The sequence below is a fragment of the Nerophis lumbriciformis genome, linkage group LG04 (genome assembly GCF_033978685.3).
Source record: "Nerophis lumbriciformis linkage group LG04, RoL_Nlum_v2.1, whole genome shotgun sequence".
Lineage (NCBI taxonomy): Eukaryota > Metazoa > Chordata > Actinopteri > Syngnathiformes > Syngnathidae > Nerophis > Nerophis lumbriciformis.
The window spans coordinates 55,755,001-55,765,000 of record NC_084551.2 but is presented as its reverse complement, the minus strand read 5'-3'; the positions used below and the strand labels follow the sequence as shown (position 1 = coordinate 55,765,000).

At 39.7% G+C, this 10,000-nt stretch overlaps 1 protein-coding gene across 2 annotated transcripts in view; it reads left to right on the top strand.

Moving 5' to 3' along the window:
• grin2db (glutamate receptor, ionotropic, N-methyl D-aspartate 2D, b) overlaps positions 1-10,000 on the top strand; it is a 257,700-nt gene that overhangs the window by 98,675 nt on the left and 149,025 nt on the right. The gene's annotated exons all lie outside the window — the stretch shown is intronic.

Here is a 10,000-nt window from a genome sequence, read left to right as displayed (position 1 = left end):
ACGTGTTTACTTATATGTGGTATCATGTGCGATACAAGCAGTCCTACAGAGTGTTTACTTGTATGTGATATCGTGTGCAATACAAGCAGTCCTGCAGCATGTTTACTTGTGTGTGATGTCATGTGCAATACAAGCAGTCCTGCAGAGTGTTTACTTTTGTGTGATATCATGTGCGATACCAGCAGTCCTGCAGAATGTTTATTGTGTGTGATTTCATGTGCGATACAAGCAGTCTTGCAGAGTGTTTACTTGTGTGTGATATCCTGTGTGATACAAGCAGTCCTGCAGCGTGTTTACTTGTGTATGATATCATGTGCGATACAAGCAGTCCTGCAGTGTTTACTTGTTTGTGATATCATGTGCGATACAAGCAGTCCTGCAGAGTATTTACTTGTGTGTGAGATCATGTGCGATACAAACAGTCCTGCAGCGTGTTTACTTGTGTGTGATATCATGTCCGATACAAGCAGTCCTGCAGCGTGTTTACTTGTGTGTGATATCATGTCCGATACAAGCAGCCCTGCACCGTGTTTACTTGTGTGTGATATCAAGTGTGATGCAAGCAACCCTTCAGCGTGTTTACTTGTGTGTGATATCATGCGCGATACAGGCAATCCTGCAGCGTGTTTACTTGTGTGTGATATCATGTGCGATACAAGCAGTCTTGTGTGCGATATCATGTCTGATACTGGCATTACTGAAGCATGTTTATTTGTGAGTGATAGCATGTGCGATACAAGAAGTTCTGCAGCGCGTTTGCTTGTGTGTGATATCATATGCAATACAAGCAGTCATGCAGCCTGTTTACTTTTGTTATATCAGCTGCGATACAAGCAATCCTGCAGCGTGTTTACTTGTGTGTGATATTCTTTGTGATACAAACAGCCCTGCAGTGTGTTTACTTGTATGTGATATCAAGTGTGATACAAGCAGTCCTGCAGCGTGTTTACTTGTGTGGGATATCATGTGCGATACAAGCAGTCCTGCAGAGTGTTTACTTGTGTGCGATATCATGTGCCATACAAGCAGTCCTGCAGCATGTTTACTTGTGTGTGATATCATGTGCGATACAAGCAGTCCTGCAGCATGTTTACTTGTGTGAGATATCATGCGCGATACAGGCAGTCCTGCAGCGTGTTTACTTGTGTGTGATATCATGTAAGATACAAGCACACGTTTACTTGTGTGATATTATGCGCGGTACAAGCTGTCCTGCAGAGTGTTTACATATGTGTGATATCATGTGCTATACAAGCAGTCTTGTGTGCAATACCATGAAAGATACAGGCAGTCCGGAAGTATGTTTATTTATGTTTGATATCATGTGCGATACAAGCAATCCTGGAGCGTGTTTACTTGTGTGTGATATCATGCGTGATACAGGCAGTCCTGCAGCGTATTTCCTTGTGTGCGATATCATGTACGATACAAGCAGTCCTGCAGCATGTTTACTTGTGTGTGATATCATGTGCGATACAAGCAGTCCTGCAGCATGTTTACTTGTGTGATATCATGCGCGATACAGGCAGTCCTGCAGCGTGTTTACTTGTGTGTGATATCATGTGCTATACAAGTAGTCTTGTGTGCAATACCATGAAAGATACAGGCAGTCCGGAAGTATGTTTATTTATGTTTGATATCATGTGCGATACAAGCAGCCCTGCACCATGTTTACTTGTGTGTGACATCAAGTGTGATACAAGCAGTCCTGCAGTGTTTACTTGTTTGTGATATCATGTGCGATACAAACAGTCTTGCAGAGTGTTTACTTGTGTGTGATATCATGTGTGATACTAGCAGGCCTGCACCTTGTTTACTTGTGTGTGATATCATGTGCGATACAAGCAGCCCTGCACCGTGTTCACTTGTGTATAATATCATGTGCGATACAAGCAGTCCTGCAGTGTTTACTTGTTTGTGATATCATGTGCGATACAAGCAGTCCTGCAGAGTGTTTACTTGTGTGTGAGATCATGTGCGATACAAGCAGCCCTGCACAGTGTTTAGTTGTGTGTTATATCAAGTGTGATGCAAGCAACCCTTCAGCGTGTTTACTTGTGTGTGATATCATGCGCGATACAGGCAATCCTGCAGCGTGTTTACTTGTGTGTGTGTGATATCATGTGCGATACAAGCAGTCTTGTGTGCGATATCATGTCAGATACTGGCATTACTGAAGCATGTTTATTTGTGAGTGATAGCATGTGCGATATAGGAAGTTCTGCAACGTGTTTGCTTGTGTGTGATATCATATGCAATACAAGCAGTCATGCAGCCTGTTTACTTGAGTGTGATATCGTGTGCAATACAAGCAGTCCGCAGTGTTTACTTTTGTTATATCATCTGCGATACAAGCAATCCTGCAGCGTGTTTACTTGTGTGTGATATCATGTGCGATACAAGCAGTCCTGCAGCGTGTTTACTTGTGTGTGATACAAGCAGCCCTGCAGCGTGTTTACTTGTGTGGGATATCATGTGCGATACAAGCAGTCATGCAGAGTGTTTACTTGTGTGCGATATCGTGTGCCATACAAGCAGTCCTGCAGAGTGTTTACTTGTGTGTGATATCGTGTGCAATACAAGCAGTCCTGCAGAGTGTTAACTTGTGTGTGATATTCTTTGTGATACAAACAGCCCTACAGCGTGTTTACTTGTATGTGATATCATGTACGATACAAGCAGTCCTGCAGCATGTTTACTTGTGTGTGATATCATGTGCGATACAAGCAGTCCACAGAGTGTTTACTTTTGTTATATCATGTGCGATACATGCAGTCCTGCAGCGTGTTTACTTGTGTGTGATATCATGTGCGATACAAGCAGTCCTGCAGCATGTTTACTTGTGTGTGATATCATGCGCGATACAGGCAGTCCTGCAGCATGTTTACTTGTGTGTGATATCATGTGTGATACGATCAGTCCTGCAGCATGTTTACTTGTGTGTGATATCATGTAAGATGCAAAGCACACGTTTACTTGTGTGATATTATGCGCGGTACAAGCTGTCCTGCAGAGTGTTTACATATGTGTGATTTTAAGTGTGATACAAGCAGTCTTGTGTGCAATACCATGACAGATACAGGCAGTCCGGAAGTATGTTTATTTACGTTTGATATCATGTGCGATACAAGCAGTCTTGTGTGCAATACCATGACAGATACAGGCAGTCCGGAAGTATGTTTATTTACGTTTGATATCATGTGCGATACAAGCAGTCTTGTGTGCAATACCATGACAGATACAGGCAGTCCGGAAGTATGTGTATTTATGTTTGATATCATGTGCGATACAAGCAATCCTGGAGCGTGTTCACTTGTGTGTGATATCATGCGTGATACAGGCAGTCCTGCAGCGTATTTACTTGTGTGTAATATCATGTACGATGCAAGCAGTCCTGCAGAGTGTTTACTTCTTTGTGATATAATGTGCGATACAAACAGTCATGCAGCGTGTTTACTTGTTTGTTTGCTTGTTATCTTACATTTATCATGTAAGATACAAGCAGTATTGTGTGCAATATTATATCAGATACAGAGAGTCATGAAGCATGTTTTATTGTGAGTGATATCATGTGTGATACGTGCAGTCCTGCAGCGTGTTTACTTGTGTGTGATATCATGTGCGATACAAGCAGTCCTGCAGCATGTTTACTTGTGTGTGATAACAATTGTGATACATGCAGTCCTGCAGTGTGTTTACTTGTGTGTGATATCATGTGCGATACAAACAGTCTTGCAGCGTGTTTACTTGTGTGTTAGTTCAATTGTGATACAAGCAGTCTTGCAGCGTGTTTACTTGTGTGTGATATCATGTGCAATACAAGCAGTCTTGCAGTGTGTTTACTTGTGTGTGATATCATGTGCGGTACAAGCAGTCCTGCAGCGTGTTTACTTGTGTGTGATATCAATTGTGATACATGCAGTCCTGCAGCGTGTTTACTTGTGTGTGATATCATGTGCGATACAAGCAGTCTTGCAGCGTGTTTACTTGTGTGTTAGTTCAATTGTGATACAAGCAGTCTTGCAGCGTGTTTACTTATGTGTGATATCATGTGCGATACAAGCAGTCTTGCAGCGTGTTTACTTGTGTGTGATATCATGTGCGATCAAGCAGTCTTGCAGCGTGTTTACTTGTGTTTTAGTTCATTTGTGATACAAGCAGTCTTGCAGCGTGTTTACTTGTGTGTGATATCATGTGCGATACAAGCAGTCTTGCAGCGTGTTTACTTGTGTGTGATATCATGTGCGATACAAGCAGTCCTGCAGCATGTTTACTTGTGTGTGATATCATGTGCGATACAAGCAGCCCTTCACTGTGTTTACTTGTGTGTGATATCATGTGCGATACAAGCAGCCCTGCACCATGCTTACTTGTGTGTGATATCAATTGTGATACATGCAGTCCTGCAGTGTGTTTACTTGTGTGTGATATCATGTGCGATACAAGCAGTCTTGCAGCGTGTTTACTTGTGTTATATCATGTGCGATACAAACAGTCTTGTGTGCGATATCATGTCAGATACTGGCATTCCTGAAGCATGTTTATTTGTGAGTGATATCATGTGTGATACAGGAAGTCCTGCAGCGTGTTTACTTGTGTGTGATATCACTTGTGATACATGCAGTACTGCACTGTGTTTACTTGTGTGTGATATCATGTGCGATACAAGCAGTCCACAGAGTGTTTACTTTTGTTATATCATGTGCGATACATGCAGTCCTGCAGCGTGTTTACTTGTGTGTGATATCATGTGCGATACAAGCAGTCCTGCAGCATGTTTACTTGTGTGTGATATCATGCGCGATACAGGCAGTCCTGCAGCATGTTTACTTGTGTGTGATATCATGTGTGATACGATCAGTCCTGCAGCATGTTTACTTGTGTGTGATATCATGTAAGATGCAAAGCACACGTTTACTTGTGTGATATTATGCGCGGTACAAGCTGTCCTGCAGAGTGTTTACATATGTGTGATTTTAAGTGTGATACAAGCAGTCTTGTGTGCAATACCATGACAGATACAGGCAGTCCGGAAGTATGTTTATTTACGTTTGATATCATGTGCGATACAAGCAGTCTTGTGTGCAATACCATGACAGATACAGGCAGTCCGGAAGTATGTTTATTTACGTTTGATATCATGTGCGATACAAGCAGTCTTGTGTGCAATACCATGACAGATACAGGCAGTCCGGAAGTATGTGTATTTATGTTTGATATCATGTGCGATACAAGCAATCCTGGAGCGTGTTTACTTGTGTGTGATATCATGCGTGATACAGGCAGTCCTGCAGCGTATTTACTTGTGTGTAATATCATGTACGATGCAAGCAGTCCTGCAGAGTGTTTACTTCTTTGTGATCTAATGTGCGATACAAACAGTCATGCAGCGTGTTTACTTGTTTGTTTGCTTGTTATCTTACATTTATCATGTAAGATACAAGCAGTATTGTGTGCAATATTATATCAGATACAGAGAGTCATGAAGCATGTTTTATTGTGAGTGATATCATGTGTGATACGTGCAGTCCTGCAGCGTGTTTACTTGTGTGTGATATCATGTGCGATACAAGCAGTCCTGCAGCATGTTTACTTGTGTGTGATAACAATTGTGATACATGCAGTCCTGCAGTGTGTTTACTTGTGTGTGATATCATGTGCGATACAAACAGTCTTGCAGCGTGTTTACTTGTGTGTTAGTTCAATTGTGATACAAGCAGTCTTGCAGCGTGTTTACTTGTGTGTGATATCATGTGCGATACAAGCAGTCTTGCAGTGTGTTTACTTGTGTGTGATATCATGTGCGATACAAGCAGTCCTGCAGCGTGTTTACTTGTGTGTGATATCAATTGTGATACATGCAGTCCTGCAGCGTGTTTACTTGTGTGTGATATCATGTGCGATACAAGCAGTCTTGCAGCGTGTTTACTTGTGTGTTAGTTCAATTGTGATACAAGCAGTCTTGCAGCGTGTTTACTTGTGTGTGATATCATGTGCGATACAAGCAGTCTTGCAGCGTGTTTACTTGTGTGTGATATCATGTGCGATCAAGCAGTCTTGCAGCGTGTTTACTTGTGTTTTAGTTCATTTGTGATACAAGCAGTCTTGCAGCGTGTTTACTTGTGTGTGATATCATGTGCGATACAAGCAGTCTTGCAGCGTGTTTACTTGTGTGTTAGTTCAATTGTGATACAAGCAGTCTTGCAGCGTGTTTACTTGTGTGTGATATCATGTGCGATACAAGCAGTCCTGCAGCATGTTTACTTGTGTGTGATATCATGTGCGATACAAGCAGCCCTTCACTGTGTTTACTTGTGTGTGATATCATGTGCGATACAAGCAGCCCTGCACCATGCTTACTTGTGTGTGATATCAATTGTGATACATGCAGTCCTGCAGTGTGTTTACTTGTGTGTGATATCATGTGCGATACAAGCAGTCTTGCAGCGTGTTTACTTGTGTTATATCATGTGCGATACAAACAGTCTTGTGTGCGATATCATGTCAGATACTGGCATTCCTGAAGCATGTTTATTTGTGAGTGATATCATGTGTGATACAGGAAGTCCTGCAGCGTGTTTACTTGTGTGTGATATCACTTGTGATACATGCAGTACTGCACTGTGTTTACTTGTGTGTGATATCATGTGTGATACAAGCAGCCCTGCACCGTGTTTACTTGTGTGTGATATCAAGTGTGATACATGCAGTCCTGCAGCGTGTTTACTTGTGTGTGATATCATGTGTGATACAAGCAGCCCTGCAGCGTGTTTACTTGTGTGTGATATCAAGTGTGATACAAGCAGCCTTGCAGTAATTGGAGCCTTAAATATATCAATAATAATAAACATTGATTTTGATTCATTATTATTATTGGAGCAAATACAATTAAAAAATAAAATAAAAATAACCACACTAAAGTCCTTGAGGACTCAAAAGGGCCTCTTCTTAAAAGTGTTAAAAATAAGTAAACTGTCGATAATACTTTTTTTTATTATGTTTATTTGTTTGTTTTATGCCCTTTTGTCATAGAAAACAAGTTTCTTATATGACAAACACACAAAATAGGCAATATTTCAACCCCCAAAATAACATAAGTAGACAATTTGATGTGAATTAATTGGAGCCTTAAATATGTCAATAATTCATAGCAACATTGATTTTGATTCATTATTATTGTTTTGAATACATTTGAGCTTTGAGTTGTTGGAGTCAACATTGCAACTTGTTCACGTTACATTTTGCCTCTTTGCTCTTTTATTCCACTTTTTTTATGCAGAATTTTTTGTAATGTTATTTTTTAAATTGGCAGCGGGCCCTAAATGGCCCCCGGGCCCCACTTTGGACACCTGCCTTATGGTTTACTTTGTCTTTCATTCTTCCTGCAGCTTCAGTATTTCTCTCGCTCGCCTCTCTTTTCCCATTTTCAGTCTGCAGATATCGTGTGTGCGCGCTTTGTGTGTGTGTGTGTGTGTGTGTGTGTGTGTGTGTTCTTGTATTTTTACCCTTATTGAGACATCAACAAGGAAAAGTATCTTCCATATGAGGAGGTGTGAACAAGTGATGACATAAACCAATAACATTGCATCTAATAGAGCAGTGTTTTTCAACCACTGTGCCGCGGCACACTACAGTCGGGTGTGCCGTGGGAGATTATGTAATTTCACCTATCTGGATTAAAAATATTTTTTGACAACCAGTAATTATAATCTGCAAATTATGTGGCGTTGTTGAGTGTCGGTGCTGTCTAGAGCTCGGCAGCGTAACCGTGTAATACTCTTCCATATCAGTAGGTGGCAGCAGGTAGCTAATTGCTTTGTAGATGTCGGAAACAGCGGGAGGCAGTGTGCAGGTAAAAAGGTATCTAATACTTAAACCAAAAATAAAGAAAAGGTGAGTGCCCCTAAGAAAAGGCATTGAAGCTTAGAGAAGGCTATGCAGAACAAAACTAAAACTGAACTGGCTACAAAGTAAACAAAAACAAAATGCTGGACGACAGCAAAGACTTACTGTGGGGCAAAGACAGGATCTACAAAGTACATCCGAACATGACATGACAGTCAACAATGTCCCCACAAAGAAGGATGAAAATCACTTAAATATTCTTGATTGCTAAAACAAAGTAGATGCGGGAAAATATCACTCAAAGGAAGACATGAAACTGCTACAGGAAAATACCAAAAAAAGAGAAAAAGCCACCAAAATAGGAGCACAAGACAAGAACTAAAACACTACACACAGGAAAACAGCAAAAAAAAACTCCAAATAAGTCACGGCGTGATGTGACAGGTGGTGACAGTACACCTACTTTGAGACAAGAGCTATAGTGATGCATGCTTGGTTATGGTTTAAAGTCATATCCAACAATTGCGACGACGACTAATTACTGTCAACTGAGTTTCGTTTTTTAAATGATTTCTGCTGGTGGTGTGCCTCCGCATTTTTTCAATGAAATCAATGTGCCTCGGCTCAAAAAAGGTTGAAAAACACTGTAATAGAGAGCCAAATACTAGAGTCCGTGAACATTGCTCCAAAGTCAGGATTTTTCCTCAACAAAAAAAAAGACGTTGTTGGGCCTTTCCGACAGGTGCAAAGGCAGCGATATATGATAAAACAAGATGGCAGCTAAAGAAGGACTTTCTTATTCATCCCCGAAAAAAAAACCAGGTGCTGACGTAAGACAAGCCATATGTGAGCATAGGATGAACAAATACACTACGCTACTAAGACTATAGTGGACATTAACAGTTAGCTTCTACAGCTGGGTTGTCCAAAGTGCGGAACAGGGGCCATCTGTGGTCCCTGACTCTTTTGTCATCGGCCTTAAGCACGTTACAAAAAAAAACAAAATATTGAGATCTCATTTGCACCCCCTGGTGGTGATATCTATCAAAGTGAGGGTGGTCCCAAAAAGGAGGGATTTTTCAAATTGACCGTGTGTCGCTTTTAAAAGTGCTCCCCCTCTGGTCAACATATGAAATAACAAGTGTGTGTAAGAAATTGAAATGCATCCCCTTTTGGCCAAAATTAATAAACAAAATAAATAAATATGTATATAAAGTCATACTGTAATAACTTGAAGTAAATAATGAATCAATTACAAACAAAAAATAAATAAATAAATAAAATACCTAAAAGCAGTCTTTTTCTCACAATGTGTCGACTTTTTTCTTACAAAATTGGAAACAATTTCTCATATTCTTTCTGTTTCTGTAATATTGCAATATATTTTTATGTAAAATGATTACTTTTTAATGCAAAAATTTGACATTTGTCATATAAAATTCTGACTTTTATTACGATTTTGCCAATTTTTTTGTTGTTCTTGTAAAACAGTGACATTTTTTGAGTAAAATTATGACTTATGTCATAATTTTGCCAAGTAAAATTTCAATTATTATTATAATATTGCCAACATTTATAAAGTTATCTTATAAAATTGTGACTTTTGCCGAGTAAAATTGTGACTCTTTTCATAAAATTGCCAAATTTTTAAGCTGTTTCTTCTAAAATTGCGACTGTTATTGAGTAAAATTCCAACTTTTATCATAATATTGCACATATTTTCAGTTTCTCTTGTCAAATATTGACTTGCGTTGAGTAAAATGACGACTTTTATTATAATACTGCCAAAAATCTAAGTTTTTCTTGTGAAATTGTGACCTTTTTCTCGTGAAATTTCAACTCATTTTTCACAACAAGCTTTTTTTTTTTTTTAAATACGTGCAAAGTATGTATATATTATTAATGTTGTAAATACACTTCTTAATAAATCTAGAAAGGCTGGTCCTAAAGAGGGAGGCTTTTTCTCAGGTCTCAAGAAGGTCAGAAATACAAGAATGTGTGTGTGTTCCTGTATTTCTACCCTTGTTGAGACATGAAGAAGGAAAAGTATCTTCCATATGAGGAGGTGTGAACAAGTGATGACATAAATCAATAACATTGCATCTAATAGAAAATGTCTCATTTGCTGGTGACATCTATCAAAATGAGGGTGGTC